Here is a 17,724-nt window from a genome sequence, read left to right as displayed (position 1 = left end):
GAGGAAGTATCACCATTCATCTGAGGAGTATTGATACTTAGACCCTAGGTATCGATACTCCCTTGAGTACCGACACTAAAATGACATTTTAGAATATGGATCTCGATACCAAGCATTATGGGTTCGGTCCAAAAAGGGGTCTCGATATTGTACTCACAACATTCGTAATTTTAAACCTGAACAAGAAAAATATCGGTATTGATCCTTCTAGTACCGATACCCTCTCTAAAAATACCTTATTTGAGCAACTTAAATTCACTCACATTGATACCTAGGTTCTAATGTTTTAGTGTCTTATGTGTTCAAGTAGGATCATAAATAGGGATTTAAACATGCTTGTAACTTTAAAACATATAATCTACCATTGATATCCTCACCAAGCTTTAATCTAAATCTTTATGCTACCAAGGACTACATATGACCCACGAAAGAGTATGCCAAATTCTAAATGTGGTTACCTTGTATTGTTGGCTAAATGAAAAGCCTAACTCACTCAATAGGAGTTTTTCTTTCCTTTTAGCCTTTGAGCTTTCACCCACTTCTTTCACTAGTAAAGGATAAGAAAAAGGAGTTTCTAAATCCACTATGAAATGAAAATAAGGATTAAAATACTTCTCATGACTAGAATCTACATAGAACCCTTGGTTTCTAATAAACCTCCCAAAAACCCATTTTCGAAACCTTGGTGAAAATATTACAAAATGGAGCTTGAAATAAAACTAGAAGGATGATGTTTCAAAATCTTACTTTGGTTTAACCAAACTAAAATTAGAGTGCTTGAACTTCTTGAATTGGAAGGGAAAAGGATGATAAGAAAAAGAAGAATTGGTGAGATATTATGGGGGTTTGTTCACGTAACATGCTATAAAATAAGGGGTTTTCACATTTTCAAAATAAAATTGGTGAGATATTATGGGGGTTTGTTCAAGCTCATAAAAATACCATCAACGTTCATAAATCTTTTGGACCCAACTCAGCCTATTTTCAAATAAACTTAGTTCAAGCTATTTTAATAAATCCATTGTGCTCCAAAACGAATCTCGGGTTGACCTAAACTATTGACACAGGTTTCGAAAGTTACAATGAACACTACATCCATCCGAACACCAGAATGTGTAGGTTTTCTTGAACCATACACCCACTTGTACACCTGATAAGGACCTACGATAAGGGCTTACCACATACACAAAACAGAGCCGATTACGATAAGGTTTTACAAGTCATAGACTAAGCATGAGATATTTCCTTCATTAATACCCCCAATGATAGTAAATATGCATGTATTTGAGTTAAAAACAATTTTATTCATTAAAGCATAGAAACATTTCATATTCCAAAATCAGATATATAAATACGGTAACTAGAGATCATGTTAGAAGTATATGGTAAATCATATATCAACACAATACATACGATAAATCATATATCATGAAATCAAAATATTTAATACCATCAAAATTCCAAAGTAGTTCAGATATGTACTTCAAAATAGTAATGTAACACCATAAGAAACACACATATATCAGTCTGAGAAGTCTGGTAAGGTAGTCTACTGTTGAGCATGCCTATAACGATCAACGACAGTGCTAGATCATACTAATCGAAAGAATTATATCAACAATCATAATATAATAAATAATAAACTTTACTTAAACAATTTACAAAAACCTACGATTAGTTCTAGAAGAATATAGACCGTACAGATCTACTAGATGGGAAAAACTGGAGCTAGTCGACCCTCGATCGGAGGAAACAAGAATACCTTCATAAAAATATATTCACAAATCAATACTATATTCAGTACTCAAATAAACATGTAAAAATGCTAAAAAATATTAATTATTTTCAGGTTAACGAGCTTATTTATAGGCTTTTGGGTCAGAATTTGACGAAATTGACTGCAAAATCTAACTCAAGACATCGAAAAACATCAAGGGGAGATTTTCGATAAAAGTCAACACCGATCAACGATTAAAGTTAATGCAGATCAATAATCAACGGCGGCGGTCAACGGCTTAGCACGACTCAGTTGAGCAGGTCTAGTTGGGCCAGATTGGCCCAAAAGGATTTGGGCTGGATGGGTTTGCGTCAGGTCAACAAGCGGGTTAACATGCTTTTTGAAGATCCACTAGAGGTGGACAAGCCCCATACGTAACGACGACGCGTAGGGGCACGTACAATGACTTTTGTGGTCGAAAAATTTATGAAAAAAATTCTAAAATGGTTTTAAGGGGTTTTGTGACACTTACCAAGCTCGCTTCATGTCGGTGAACGACGGAGAGCTTGATTTCGAAACGTCAGAAATTTGTTCTTTCTCACCCTTTCACACACCGATGGCAACAGTGTCAAAATGAACACCGCTGAACTGGGGATAACGCAAGGATTCCAACGGTACAAGAGATGTCGTGAACGGAACTACGATCGACGTTGAAACAGAGTTTAAAGTTTCTTGAGTAAAAGTTTATAGAAAAGGAAATATGAGAGAGGAATTTACACTTTCACGAAATGGAAATTTTCAGGTTTGGAAAGCTTTTAAACTTACTCTACTTAAGAAATGACAAAATTATGCCTTAGGTCACTGAGCTTTTGCTTCTCTACAAATTTATTTCGAATTTGGTTAAAAATTCACTTTGGTCCATGAATTTAACTAAAACTTCAATTTAATCCCCGGAATAAATTTAAGAAAAATTCAGCCTATAAATTGGGCTATTAACTCGACTTTTACCGATGCAATGACTGATATGAAATATTCCTTAACGATAGTATATCCAATAAAAAATCAATTTCATTGATCAAAGTATGATTATCCGAAAAAATCAATGACTTAGTAGTGCAACTTACCAAAAAAATAATGAAATTAAATAAAAGGGCATTTAATACCTAAACTATCAATTTTAGTTTGTTTTAACACCTAAAATTTAAATTTTTCAAAATCATACATAATATTTAGTTTTCTTTTCATTTTAAACCCCATCGTTAAAAATTTAACACGTTTAGTATCTAAACTATCATTTTTATCTGTTTTAGTACCTAAACTTTCATTTTTTTTAAAAACTTAACGTTTAATTTTGAATAGGGTACTAAAATGAAACAAAAACTAAAGTTTTTAATGGTGGGATACTAAAATGATACAAAAACTAAACTTTAGGTATGTTTTTGAAAAATTGAAAGTTTAGGTAATAAAACGGATCAGAACTGATAGTTCATGTACCAAACGTGTAATTTGTCCTAAAATTTAAAACAATTATTAAATATTAAGATTTGTTCATATGACTCAATTTTTTGGTGTGGAGACGAAAAAAGTCTTTGATTTGATCTCCAATGCTTACCATTGACTTGGTCTTGTTGAATACAAAAATGAAAGAATCATCTCAATAAAAAAACATTCATACTTAGGGTTCCTTTCCCCTAATATTCTCTTTTGTCTTTTTATATATATTCTTTCTTACTTTATGAATTGGAAAACCCAACACTCCAAGGCAAAGCAAAATTATTCATAAGAATTTGCAAGTATTTATTTTACTTGGATCACCATGAACTCGACCGTTTGTGTCAAACACTACCAACTTTGGCTATAATTGAGTATGACTTGATGTTTTTGCCATGTGAATTCCGCATTTCACACCTTGGAATTCATTTTAATTTGTTTTTAGCGTTGAATTATCATTAAAAGGAAAATTTTAAACATTAATTATATATTTTTTTGGGTATAATCACCGGTACCAGATCTATTAATCAACTAATTCGGATCGAGTACTGTAGAAGAAAGGACGATCCTCCCAACCCAATTTACTCCATTCGCAATGGCCAGAATTCAAACCCTTAACCTTGATTAAAAGATCTAGTGCATCATCTCACTAGACCAACGAATTGTAGGTAATATTAATTATATGGTTTATAAATTCTGTTTTTCATTTTAAATGCATTTTTTAATTTTAAAATATTCTAACAAAGACCCTCAAAATATCAATATCATATCAATTAAATTCTTTCTATCAGTCTAAAAGTCAGTTTGAACAATAATTATTGTCTTGGGTCCAATGTAGAACATATATAAAATATAAAAATCAAATTTTAAACATTATATACTTTGAAGATTTAATTAGAATGTTTTAAAATGTGTTGACCGGTTGAAATTAAAATTCTGATTTAAAAATGTTTGATACTATTAATTTTATTTGAAATATTTAAAAAATAAATATTATGTTTAAATTTGTAAAATCCAAATTAAATGCCTGCAAAATTTAAATAAAAACAAGTTTTAACAATTTAAATGAAATTTTTTGAAATTATTAACTCACCAAGTAGTGGAGAATGTGATCTGCCTTTATCATAAAGTATTTATTTTTCATTTAAGTATTTGTTACTCTTCTCTTTCTCACTGTAATTTTCTCAAAATTATTATATCATTTCATCTTGTTTTTGCTGTGGTTACTGATCTCTTCTACTTTACTTCACCATCATTAAATTATATATATATATATATATATATATATATATATATATATATATTTATTTATATTCTATGTAAAATTCGGTTCTTTGTGTTAGTAAACGACAGAACCCAGCATCTCTTATAATCTTCCCTCTTCTCAGATCCAATCCTTTTTCTGTCTCCCCACCCGGTAAGCTTTGATTACCATTTTTTAGTATTTTGATCTCCAAGTTTTGATTTTTCTTCTGTTTTGTTAATTGGCTATTTTCCTGTTTTCTGGGTTGTAGTCAAGCACAGTAAAACCTTTGTTTTTGTTTCTGATTTGTGCTTTTGCATATTTCTAGAGATGCTGTGAGCTGGGTTTAGCTTATTCTTTGCTGCTTTGTTTGAAATTTGTATTGATGGGTTTGCTTGCTTGCTTGCTTTTCTTGTTCCTGTTTTTGCAGTTTGGTGAGACTTGGTGTTAATGGACTGGAGCTTTAGCATGAATAATAATTGGTACCTTGAATGCTTTGCTGGGACTTGGCTTGTTATATCTCTAGGTTTAGACTGCTTTGAATTCGATAAGTAGCTAAAGGGTTCTATCTGTTGAATTGATTCGGTTTTGTTTGAAGTTAGGAGCTTTTTATTAGAATGTTTTGATAGTAAAACGAAACAGTCTTTGTTCGTCTACATATTTGGGAGTTTGTTGGTTTTGTTTTATGGAAAATTTCGATCAACGCTGAAGTGTAAAATTCGCGGTGATTGGGCAAATGGGTGGGCTTTGCTCGAGGAGATCCACTGTAGATAATGCTCCCAGTGGAGGCTTTCCCCATGTGAATGGCCATTTTGGTCAAGGGTCTGGAGGGGTTATTCAGACCCGGGAACTGCCCGCGAAGATAAACACCAGTCCGGCTCCTCCTGCTGAGGACAGTGTTGATAATGCAGGGATGGAGTTAAGAGAGCCCTTTTCATTTCCGGAGATCAGTACAGTTCCATACGATATGAACCTGGATGATATTATCAATGATGGGATTCCTCGTTTGTCGAGGGTGCCATCTAATAAATCTAGATCAACCAAGTCTAAGCAGGCTGCTGTTGCAAAGGTAAGTTCAAATTCTTGAATTATGTAGCGTTGGAGTAGACTTTTATCTTGAATTATATCTAACCTTAAATCATTGATGCCGATGGTTCATATGGTGTAACTCCATGAAAAATTGTGTTTCATGATAGAAGGAAGCTTTATAACAAATGCCTTATGGGGCTATTGAGATATCTTTCTTGTATATATGCCTCTTACCGTATATTCTTCTTTAAAAAGCAACTCACCATAATTAGAATGAGCATTTTTCCAATCATTTTCACTATGATTGTTGTTAATGTATTTGGAGAACGAATTGAAATGGAATTATAGTTCTGAACTATTCACTAAAATGATTCTAATTTGTTCCCGGCAATCTTTTCCCATGCCATTGAGTGCTCGGTCTGAGCTTGGTCATACTCATGATAACATCCATTATTTCTCCTGTAAATATGTATAGAACAAGTCAGGTTGTTGATTGTTCTAATATTTTAATGCATTAGATTCTAGCATTATATAAGTGCTGGTTGTTAGCTCGCAGCTGAGGTTAGAGCAAAGAGGAATGCTTCTCTACTGTTATGAATTACAAACTTTCTTTGATGAGTATAATCTACCAAACACGCTTCACGATTTTTCGGAAGATCAATGGTGCCTATTTTTGCAGGTTTCCGAGGTTAGCTCTCTTTTAGGTAGAGCTGGTACTGTCGGGTTTGGAAAGGCGGTGGATGTTCTGGACACCCTTGGTAGTAGCATGACGAATTTGAATCTTGGCAGCGGATTTACCTCGGGGGTAACGACAAAAGGGAATAAAATATCAATTCTATCTTTTGAAGTTGCAAATACTATCGTGAAAGGTGCCAATCTGATGCAGTCACTTTCTAAGGAGAATATTAGACATTTAAAAGAGGTGGTCCTTCGGTCAGGAGTACAAAATTTAATATCAAGAGATATGGATGAACTCCTGAGAATTGCAGCCGCTGATAAGAGGTAGATAATGCAGAGAATGCATTGCTTTGAAAACGATTATGTTGTTATATAATTTGTTAATATTCTAAAATGGTGTTTATGTTCTCGAAGAATATAAGAGGCTCTTTTTTTCCCCAACTTCAACAGGGATGAGTTAAAAGTTTTTTCTGGAGAGGTGGTACGTTTTGGGAACCGTTGTAAAGACCCTCAATGGCACAATTTGGATCGTTATTTTGAAAAGTAATGTAACTGCTTACGCTCTTTAAGTGTTATCTATGAATTAGAATAAGATAAAAATATTCATGCCTGCTCTATCTTTCATACTTTTAGGTTGGGTTCGGAACTTACACTTGAAAAGCAATTGAAGGAAGAAGCAGAGCCGATAATGCAACAGTTGATGAATTTTGTTCATTACACAGCTGTAAGTTCTAGGTCATACTGCTATAACAAGAAAGCTGCTGTCTAAGATTATATTGTTCAAACCAAGATGATTTGTATATCTTCCGTTCGAAGTTGTGAAATTATTTCTTTGCCCCCCCACCCTTCTGTTTTGAGACATTGAATGATATATGTACCACATGGCAAATAGATTGGCTTTTGTTGGTGTTTTTTTTACTATTCTTTCGTCTGAATATGAGCTGGTGGGTAGATGTCATAATTGTAAGGTTCGTTACGATTAACACAGTACAGTTCAGAATTCCTTTTCTGAAATTATCTATTTTGAATTTGTTAAAGATGTGTTGTTGCAATTTCGTTTTCTTTGCAGGAATTATATCATGAGTTGCATGCCTTGGACAGATTTGAACAAGATTACCGACGTAAGCTTCAGGAAGAGGATAATTCAAATGCTGCTCAAAGGGGTAAACTGTTCTTTCTCTCTCTATTATGATTTTTAGTTTCTTGTGACATATACTTCTGGAATAACAAGGCGTTAATATTGTGTTTCTAGACTAAACTGCACATAGGATTTGGAATAGATATACAGAAAAAGTAATTGTTTGATCGTTCTATTGACATTTTGTTTGCAAATACGCTGTCAAGTACTACGTGCTCAGCTATGTTGTTTCCTTTGCATTTATTCCACCTTTCATATTTTTATCGGACGGTTTTCATTTTGTTGTTGAACTCAGCAATGCATTTTTGCATTTGCTTTAAGAGGCCTAGGTTGAGTCAAAATCAATATTCTAGGCCTAAAACATTGCTCAGCTGTAACTTTTACTGTCTTGTTTCTTGTAAAGACGAAGGTGTTGTACATTAAGTTTTCCTCCATTCGATGGTAATTTTACATAATGTAGTTAATGTCATCTAAGCCCTTCCGTTCCGTATTGAGATTATTTTGGTTTTGGCATGTAGGAGACAGCCTTGCAATATTGAGAGCAGAGTTAAAGAGTCAAAAGAAGCATGTGAAAAATTTGAAGAAAAAATCCCTTTGGTCTAAGATTTTGGAAGAGGTACTAACAAAGCTCTATGCATATTCTTTCTTAGTTTTATTGTTTTTCATATATTTATGATATAAATCGTAAATTGCATTGTTCTTCGTCCTTTTTTGTCGTTTCATGGAGTCTAAACTTATGGGAGCTTTTGCACCCGATTTACCAGTGTCATTTGCTGCTTTATTTTGAGGTTAATGTATATTAGTGGAAGTTTTATACATTGTATTCACAGGTCATGGAGAAGCTTGTAGATATTGTTCATTTCTTGCACTTGGAGATTCACGAGGCATTTGGTACTGCTGGTAAGAATTTAAAATAATCGAACCCGGAACATTTGGAAACGGAATTCTTTTATCAAGGAATTTGTGAAGTATTTAACTTTATGACTTGTGCGCTTGCTTAAATCTGTCATATTTATCAAGTGGCGTTGGTTTTTGCCCACGACGTTGTAGATAGTGATAAATCGGTTAAAGGTTCGGTTAACAGTCATAAAAGGTTGGGGACGGCCGGTCTTGCGTTGCATTATGCTAATATCATCACCCAAATCGATACTCTTGTAAGTTAATCATGTTCTGCTGAACTATATTTATATTTATGTCTTTGCTTTATCTCCTTTAATTTGTCATGATATACTTTTGGAACGCTTAGAAAGGATGACGGAATCGCTTCCTTGACAATTTAGCGAGTATAAGGATGGTGGCTATTTTGTATTACTATCTCATTTATACACCACGTTGAACATGTGGATTTTGTTGAGTTTTTAACTCCAATGTATTCCTCAGGTGTCTCGATCGAATTCTGTGCCCCCTAACACAAGGGATTCATTATACCAAGGGCTGCCACCTACTGTAAAGTCCGCTCTACGGTTCAGACTGCAGTCCTTTCAGTTAAAGGAAGAGGTGTGATGTCCTTTTAATCTCGATACTTGGAATATTAGTTGCTATTTCCTTAACTATTATACTTTTTTTCGGATTTTGAAGATGCTGCTAGCCTCAAGCCTGTTGAAAATGATTACTTGTAGTATGTGCTGACTGATACATTTTTCGAAATTTCCTTGCAGTTAACTGTCCCACAGATCAAAGCCGAAATGGAGAAAACATTGCAGTGGCTTGTTCCGATTGCCACAAATACAACCAGTAAATAGCTATCTCTCACAATGCTTATTTTGTCATTGCCGCTGCTGTTCTTTCAAGTTTATTTCCATCTACTCATCCTTGTTTCTGTTGTCGTAAATTGTTCTAACTAGAGCGCATCATGGGTTTGGCTGGGTCGGAGAATGGGCGAACACCGGGTAACTTCGAATTTAGATGCTTTTTGTTTCCGTGATGTTATTGGTTTTTGTTACGCAGTTTTTGTTTTAAAATTTTCAGGTCTGAGATGAACCGTAAACCAGCTGGCCAGACTGACTTGCTGAGAATCGAGACGCTACATCACGCGGACAAGGACAAAACCGAAGCTTATATCCTTGATCTGGTAGTGTGGCTCCACATCTTGTTACCCAAGTAAGGGCTAGCAATGGTGGAATCAGATCCCCTGTAAAGTCTCCAATTAGGTCTCCGAACCAGAAGACGATTCAACTATCGACTCAAAAGCAGTCCCCGTCATCTATGCTGACAGTCGAAGATCAAGAGATGCTTCAAGACGTGAGCAAGAGGAAAAAACACCCGGAATAAGTAAGAGCCAGGAATTTGACACTGCAAACACTAGGTTAATCAAGCACCATAGGTTGAGTAAAAGCAGTAGCCACTTTCCGACAAGTGAGGCAAAGAAAGACTCTTTCCCTATTCGGAGACTCTCATCGGTTCCTTTCATCGACTTTGATATCAATCGAATCAAGGCATTGGACGTCATCGATCGAGTGGACACACTTCGAAGTCTGTAACTATATGTTGAATTTGTGATTCATAGGCAAAGAGGCCTTTACTTTTTGCCTGTGTAGGAGTCCATCTGCTGCATTTTTACGGTTCAGGTGCGAAATCGAGTTGCAGTTGGCGATATTTTTGGCAAGTTTACGAAGCAGATGCCGAGTAATACAAGCTGTTCTTTTTCTTACAAGTGAAAAGTGTTAGGGGCTGATGAATATATTTGTTTAAGGAAGAATTTAGAACTGTTTTCAAGCCAATAGTTCTCTCTTTAGTTCTATATGTACAGAATATTTTACCATTTCATAATAATCATAAATCCCTGCTCTTTTTGGTATCAGCTCCCTGTTGATGAACAATTCTTTGATGCCATAAATAAACTCGAACTTGAAAATCGATCCGTGTATCTTACGACATGATTTTGAGTTAGTTCTTCAAGAGAATCAAAAAGAGATGATGAAGTAATTTAGCTACGGTCAATAAAATTGGTATAATTATACATCTAGTACTCAATACTTATATGTTTATCGATTTGATCTTAATTTTAATTTAATTAAATTTAATCTTCCAGTCAGATTATGACACATATCAGCTTGTAATTATGAGTTATATTTATTTTATTTTATTTATTATAACACTTATATACTTATTATACACATGTCACCCAGGGGCGGATGCACTAAGCCCGATAGAGGCCAAGTGCATCCTCATTATTTTGAAAAAATGATTAAATTTAACTTAATGTGTTAAAGGAAAAAAAATATTTTTTCATACTCTTTTTTTTAAGAAAAAAATTAAAATTTTAAATTCTATTCTCAAATTTCTAAATCCGCAAATTGTGTCACCAAATGATTGAAGAAAAATAAACTAAACAAGAGGAGAAAAAACCCTAGCGCTTTGCTTTCTTTCATTAGCAAGCGACGACACCATTCTTAGTGTTGGTTGCCGACTTCAATATTTTCTTTTCATCTTGTACCTTTGTATTTTTCTTTGTTTTTAATAACTCTGTCTTTATAGTATAAATTTCTCTGCTTTCATAGCATGTTTTTCTTTGCCTCGACTATAAATCAAGATGGTGCTCATTTGTTATCCCGTTAATTTTCTTTGTTTTTTACCATCGAATTGAATTTGGATAAGTAATATGCGATCGTAGATAATTATCTCATGATGTTTGGCTTAATTTGTATTTTTTTATTGGTGGTCTTTTAGTGATTTAAACCCTTTGTTATTGTTCGTTTTATATTTTTTTATTTATTAATAAAATTAGATTCTTCAAGCAAGCCAGGATGATTCGAACACGGGTTGATTGATTCCCCTAACAACGCCAAATCACTGATTCAACCACACTGCATTATTCATAATTAACATATTATATATAACTTGTATATTAATGTTTAAAACTTAACTTAAATCCATAACATTTTATATTTCTTAACTTTAAAAATATATTTTATTTTATTTCAACTTATTAAATATATTTTGTTCATATGTTAATTTAAATATATATACTATTCTTATTTTAATTTTAAATATAAATTTTATGCTTATCTTAATTTAAAAATATATTTTGTTAGCTCCAACGAATAATCATAATATGTCAAGAGGGGTGAATTGACATTTTAAAAATTTTGGTGGAAGCAATCGAAAAATAAAAACTTTGCACAACAATTTAGAGTGATTCAACTTCTAAACCAAATCTACATCCACTACCTTAGCTATCCACACTAAGGATTTCTCAAATCCACTAGATTTGCAAACTTTTAAGGACAATGTGTAACCTTACAATGACACATAAAGTTTATACCCCAAAATCTTGCTTACACTCTTTTCCAAAGAAAAATTACAAATTTAGCAAACAAAAGAAAACTTCACAAAGACAAATGTGTTTGCACAATTTTAGCAGCACCCAATCACACTTGAGCAAAATAAACAATGAATCACAAGTGTGTTTACAACAAAAATTTTGCAAAAAAAAACCACAAAATAAAACTTTGATGTTGGTAGGTCGGTTCAATATGATTCTTTTTTACTTTGACCATTAATTTATACCTTATCCATTAATTCTAGTCGTTACCTACAACAAAAAACATCATTTAATGCACAAGTGATCGATCATTTTCCAAATAATTAGACGATTGCAAGAAAGGGATCGATCCTTTAAGGAAAGAGATCGGTCTTTTTCATCGAGGGATCGATCCTTTTTGTGAAGGGATCAATCCATTTTGTAAAGGGATCGATCTCAAACTCACTGTAATCTAAGGGATCGATCATTTTGCTAGGGGATCGATCATTTGAGCAAAAAATACTTGGAAACTTAACTTTAAAGCGCGAAAATGATCGAGTATGGTTTTCAAAAGGTTCGACTAAGTCGAAAACATTTAAAAGATATTTTTCAAGCTAATTTGGCTTTGAATTATTTTTGATAATTTTTTGATAAATTCGATTAAGTCCAAAATCAAATTTTCAATTTATTGTTATATCAAAATCTTAATTCAACAATCTCCCATTTTTGATATAACAAAACATTTGAAAAATTATTTTTGAAAAATGCTCCCCTTTGAAAAAAAATAATAAAACACTTTGAGAATTTATGAAAAAATTTAAGCTCCCATTTTAATTTTGAAAAATCATTTTTCATTTTATACTTACTTCTCCCCCTTTTTGTTATATAAAAAATAATTCAACAATGTTAGTATCATATGACAATGGAGATAAAGTAATGAAAATAAGCTAGAATTAACAATAAGAATATTAAGGTACTAAAAGCATGAATATCCCAAAATATCAAATCCATATAAGTTCAAATATCCATAAAATCAACCAAATGTCAAATCAACATAGGTTCATAATACCAAACATCCAAAGTCAAACATAAAAAATGTAACAAAGTCTAAAGATGAGATAATAATGATATGATATGCATGACCTAAGAAGATGATGGAGGGAAGGAAAATCTGTCAAGCTGGTGTTGAATCGCTCGAATCTCCTCGGTCATAACATCCTGACGACGCTCTATAGCGTCAAAGTGAGAGTCGACATGAGCTTGGAGAGAATCGAGAGACTGAAATATCCTTTCCTCAAAGCCTCCAAATAAATCCACATGAGGTGTCGGGTCAACATGAGTCGCTCCCTTGGGCTCTTCACCAACGTCATGATGTGCATCATCCATATGCTCATCTTCTATGTGCTCTCAAAGGCGACTACATACCCAATGCATGGATCCCTTTGGCTCCTTCAAGTAGCCGATCTTTGCCATGGTTCCTCGACCAATGGTCCTCTCATCAGAAGGGTATGTGCCGGGCTTGTGAGAGGTGTCGATGTCAAGAAGCTCGAACAAGTAGCTAAGGTACATCTCGTAGACAAGGTTTGGTCGAGCCTTTGATTTTATGACGCTCACGATGTCATTGAAGATCATACTCGCAAGGTGGAGCTTGTGACTATGTTGGATGCAGAACATCCACCAATAGTCACTCTCACGAACGGTGGAGAACTTAGTGCCGCGAGCACAGATTCAATGAGATACAATGAGATGAAGCAATCGATCATTTAGAGAGAAAAGGGTGGCTCTATTGTTTCTAAAGCGCATGTCGAAAGGAAAAGGGCCTTTTTCATTATCATCACTGGTAAGAGAGAAGTCAAAAGTTTGGGTGATAAAATCAACGGTAATGGTAACAGGCTGACCCACAAGATACGAAACAATTACCTGATAGATGGTGCCATCACGACAGATGAATGAAACACGAGCATTCGAGTAAAAGTCTCGAACCATTGTAGGATAAGTAGGGCCAAGGAAGGTAAGAAACTTAAAAAGTTTCATGTCTTTCAAATTGTGCTCATAAGGAAAACCTAAATTGTCTAAAAATTCAAAATCTATTTTTCAGGTTTCCTTGATATGTCAAGATGCGAAAAATGAATCAAAACGCTCACGAGCTTTCGTATTTCGACAACATCGGTCAATCCACAAGTATACCGTTTGATTGCTTGAAGATGCCCCCTTTGAAGCCATTGACTTTCTTTTTGGCATTTTAAAAAAAAACATTTGACAAAAAAATGATTTTGATCCAAAAAGAATGTTTAAAGGATGCTCAAAAGTAATTTAGAAGGAATTGAAAACCAATTTTGAGCATAAAAATGAGGTATGGTCGAATGGTATTGGGAGGGTGGTTTTGGTTGAGGAAATTTATCGAATACCTTGTAGGTGTTAGATAAAAATTTGGGATTTTTAAAATGTTAATCAATGGATAATGCTCCTTGCAATAAAACAATAATTTTGATAATAAATAAAAGTTCTCTAACCACCGAATTCAACCCAATTAATCTGAATTTGAAAAATTAAAAAGTTAGAGTTTTGAAAAATTCTTACTCATCCTTCAAATAGATGATATGATTCGTTGAAAGGAAGTTTGAACAAAGATTTTCTCACAAAACCCCTTTGGATACAATTCGAATTGAAGAATTTTGAGTGAAAAATGGATTTTGGAGAGTTTTGAGTATTTTTCTTCGAAATAAGGTCGAATGGGGTGATATGCGCCTAAAACAAGTTTAAAAAAGCTTTTCTTCGCGAATTTGGCCTGAAGGGATCGATCTTAAAAAAAAGGATCGATCCTTTTACTTTTTCTGGAATATGCAAGGGATCGATCTTTCGAAAAAAAGGATCGATCCTTTTTTTTATTCCAAGGGCAAAAAAAATGATGACATGAGACACTAAATGGATGCAACCTAAGTCATATTATTGATAGGACATTAATATTAGTGACTTAGGAAATGCTAAATGTGCATGAATGTCAACTTAAAACATCAATTTATACAAATTTTTATTATTGATCAATTTAGTTCAATTTTTGCACAAATAAAGTCCAAGTCAAGTCACTCAAACATACAATGGCTCAAAAGATCCTAAACATGCATATTTTCAATTTTTACTACATTTAAACATCATATTCTCAAAATCAACATATATGATCAATACAAAGCATATAGAACATGATTTCACCACAAAAATCAAGTATTGCACATTTAAGGCCAAAATCATCATCATAAGCATATAAGGCCATAAAATTGCAACTCAAGCGAAAATAGGTCCCCCTAACTAATTGCAATTAAGCATTATGTGGGAATATATAATCATGCATATAAACATTTTAAATCATGCAAAGCACAAGATTACATGAAATTAAAACTTGTTCCCACTTGAATTAAGGTTGTCTTACTTTCTTCAAGTGTCATTCTTTAGTGTTTTTTAGAGCTTCAAATTTATTGTCTTTGCTCACCATTGCTCCAACACACCTACAAGAGACATTTACTTGATTTTTGGTACCCAAATTGCTTTGGGTCCTTAATTGTTAGTTTCAATGCCTCTAGTTCTCTTAGGAGTCCATACTTGTCTTATTTTATAATATTTTCTTTTCTTTATAGGACAAGTATTAAAATTATGACCATGATAATCACAATGTGAACATTTTGTCATTTTTACACATGATGAATTGTTTTGAGAAATTAATTCTTTTTCTTTTATTAAGCTTTCAAGCTTAACTTTCAAATCAAAGTTTTCTTTTTCTAAATCATTGATTTTTATTTTTGAAAGCCTAAAATCATTTTTCAAAATTTTGTTTTGTTTTTCAACGTTAAGTTTTGTTTTCAAAATCAAATTATTTTCAATTTTGAATTTTGAAATTAATTCTTATATTTGAAATTCATGGTCTCAAATTCCAAATACAATTCATCATAGGCATCTTATAACTCTTTAAATGAATAATAATTTGAATCACAAGAGTTAGAAGTTACCATTAAATCTTCTTGAATGGCCATGAGGCATAGGTTGGATACTTCATCTTCTTCTTCATCGGTGATATCCTCATCACTCCAAGTGGCAAAAAAAGTCTTCTTCTTGCTTGATCCCTTCTTATTTAGAAGAGGACATTCATATTTGACATGTCCCGTTCTTTGGCATTCATAGCACACCGGGAGACATTTCTTATTGCTCGATTTATGCTTTTTGTCTTCTTTGGATGTCATGAATCGTTTAAATTTCTTGAAGAGCTTGGTCATCTCTTCTCTTCATCCACCTCTTCACTTGAGTTTTGATTACTCTCATTGGTGGATTTGAAGGAGATTCCAACCTCATTATTTTTCTTGTTCTTATATTTTTCTTCTTCCTTCTTTCTTTGGAGATTCACCTCATGAGTAAGCAAAGAACCGATGAGCTCATCATGGGTGTATAACTACAAATTTTTGGATTCTTCGATGGCATTTGTTTTACCTTCCCATGATATAGGCAAAGAGGCAAACATCTTTCTCACAATCTCTTAATTGGGATAGACCTTCCCAAAATTCTTCAAGTCATTGGTGATCGTGGTAAACTGATCGAACATTGTCTTGATGTTTTCATCAGGCTTCATCATGAAGTTCTCATAGTTGAGAGTGAGAATTCCAATCTTTGACTTCTTCACTTGGCTTGTTCTTTTTTGGGTCACCTCTATTTTGTCCTAAATCTCCTTAGCATTAGAGCATGAAGATACTCTACTATACTCGTCCAGGCCAAGAGCACAAAAGAGGATGTGCATGGATTTGGCATTGAGTTGGGAAAACTTTCTATTTTCACTTGTCCACTCCTTTCGATTTCTTGGAGGCATAGGAGAACCGTAGACGATGGCATCCCAAACTGTAAGGTGATGGATTAGATGAACAACATCATCCTATTTTTCCAAAATGAAGAATTTGCTCTATTGAAGTAGGGTGATCTATGGAAGGAGTGAGAATCCTCAAGGTAGCATTGGTCGAATGTGGAAGTCATCTTCTCGATTGCTTCGGGAATTTGATAGAGAGCTTCAAGGATCTTCACAAGGTTATTAAACCATTGATTTGTGACCCCTTTTATACCAATTTTTAGCTCTAACGAACAACTGAAATATGCCAAGAGGGGGTGAATTGGCATTTTAAAAATTTGGTAGAAGCAATCGAAAAATAAAAATTTTACATAACAATTTAGTTCGACTTATAAATCAAGTCTACATCCATTACCTTACCTATCCACACTAAGGATTTCTCAAATCTACTAGATTTGAAAACTTTTAAGGACAAGGTGTAACCTTACAATGACACACAAGGTTTATACCCCAAAACCTTGCTCACACTCTCTCCCAAAGAGAAATTACAAATTTAGCAAACAAAAGAAAACCTCACAAAGGCAAATGTGTTTGCACAATTTTAGCACTCACCAAAGCACACTTGAGCAAAATAAACAATGAAGCTCACAAGTGTGTTTACAACAAAGAAGTTTACAAATTAAGCACAAAACTTTGATGTTGGTAGGTTGGTTCAATATGATTCTTTTTTACCTTGGGAAGCTTTGACCATCAATTTATACTTGTTCCATTAATTCTAGCCGTTGGGTATCATTATAGTCATTACCTACAACCAAAAACAACATTTAATGCACAAGGGATCGATCCTTTGGTGAAAATGATTGATCATTTTTCAAATAATTCAATCATAGCAAGAAAGGGATTGATCCTTTAAGGAAAAATGATTGATCCTTTTCCTCGAGGGATCAATCCTTTTTGTAAAGGGATCAATCCCAAACTCACTGTAATCTAAGAGATCGATCCATTTTCAAGGGGATTGGTCCTTCGGTCAAAGGGTTAATCCTTTTGCTTGGGGATCGGTCTTTGAGCTAAAAAATCCTTGGAAACTGAATTTTAAAGCGCGAAAATGATCGAGTATGGTTTTGAAAAGGTTCAACTAAGTCGGAAAACATTTAAAACATATTTTTCAAGTTAATTTAGACTTTGAATTATTTTTTATAAAATTTTAATAAATTCAATTAAGTCCAAAATCAAATTTTACAATTTATTGTTATATCAAAAATCTTAATTCAACATATTTTACTTTTAGTTTAACTTAAATATTAACTTTAAAAAATATATGCTCTTGGATCAATATTTTGGGTGTTTGTTTTAATTTTCATTC

At 33.5% G+C, this 17,724-nt stretch overlaps 1 pseudogene; it reads left to right on the top strand.

Annotated features, from left to right (window-relative positions):
- The first annotated feature begins 4,493 nt into the window (after positions 1-4,493).
- Positions 4,494-10,094, top strand: LOC120155925 (annotated as a pseudogene).
- Positions 10,095-17,724: the final 7,630 nt, after the last annotated feature.

This window comes from Hibiscus syriacus, unplaced genomic scaffold, assembly GCF_006381635.1.
Source record: "Hibiscus syriacus cultivar Baekdansim isolate YM2019G1 unplaced genomic scaffold, ASM638163v2 tig00111208_pilon, whole genome shotgun sequence".
In the NCBI taxonomy this organism is placed as follows: Eukaryota; Viridiplantae; Streptophyta; class Magnoliopsida; order Malvales; family Malvaceae; genus Hibiscus; species Hibiscus syriacus.
The sequence above is the reverse complement of the archived record's forward strand: the minus strand, read 5'-3'. Positions and strand labels throughout refer to the sequence as shown.